The sequence below is a fragment of the Penaeus monodon genome, chromosome 31 (genome assembly GCF_015228065.2).
Source record: "Penaeus monodon isolate SGIC_2016 chromosome 31, NSTDA_Pmon_1, whole genome shotgun sequence".
Classification (NCBI taxonomy): Eukaryota; Metazoa; Arthropoda; class Malacostraca; order Decapoda; family Penaeidae; genus Penaeus; species Penaeus monodon.
Window position 1 is genome coordinate 7638588 of NC_051416.1, and position 876 is coordinate 7639463.

An 876-nucleotide genomic window follows, 5' to 3' on the forward strand; every position below is an offset into this window, starting at 1 on the left:
GGACGATTGTTTTTTAATGAAATACATGTAAATTGTATTGATGTCGGTTTGCAGAACCAAGGAAAGCCATAAACCATGTGGTTTTATTGACTTTTACTCTTCTATTTAGTGTGGATGGCAATCACTGAGTTGGTGATAGACGTCCAGTGCTTTAACATTTATTGCAATTTCAGTGATATATAGTCCTAATTACTGAGAACTCATTTATTGTGATAAATTACTTCGGTTACATTAGGATTATAATTATCTGACATACAAAAAATAATCACAATGGCTAAATAAACAAAATAATTCCAGTCTGATAGTCGAAGAAAAAAGTAAGGGAATAAGTAATGCATACTTTTAGTCTTCTGAAAAATAATGAAATAAAAGAAATTGTGGTCGATCTGAAAGTATAATTAACATAAAATGAGAATGCTCTTCATGGCCATTATTGACATCCTTTTAGCATTGCACAGAGACGGGATTCTCAGAAAAGTCTTCGCTATTTGACATTTCACAGCAGATCGAGACCAATTCAACTAAACGGATACAAATGGAATAATTCGCAGACGCACGACCTTGATAAGAACACCAAACGTACCTTTGATTGACATATAAGAACATCTCTCGGGAATTACACGGGCTATATGACTTCTAATTTGGTGACATTAACTCAGAATAAGTGATTAATATCGTCATTATCCAATATCAGTCCTTAGGGTCGTCAAATGCTAACAAATAAAACCACAGACCCATCCCGACGACCTTGGTAACAGGGAAGTTAAACGTATATGCATCACATATCAAACAACATTTGTCTCTAGCACCCATTACTATTAACCCGAGATCATAACCCAATATTAAATCAAACCCCATTATAAACCAATCAAGAGA

The 876-nt window shown here is 34.2% G+C and overlaps 1 protein-coding gene across 1 annotated transcript in view; it reads right to left on the reverse strand.

Moving 5' to 3' along the window:
- The window catches only part of LOC119593023 (extracellular signal-regulated kinase 2-like), an 86647-nt gene that overhangs the window by 77679 nt on the left and 8092 nt on the right, over positions 1-876 (reverse strand). The gene's annotated exons all lie outside the window — the stretch shown is intronic.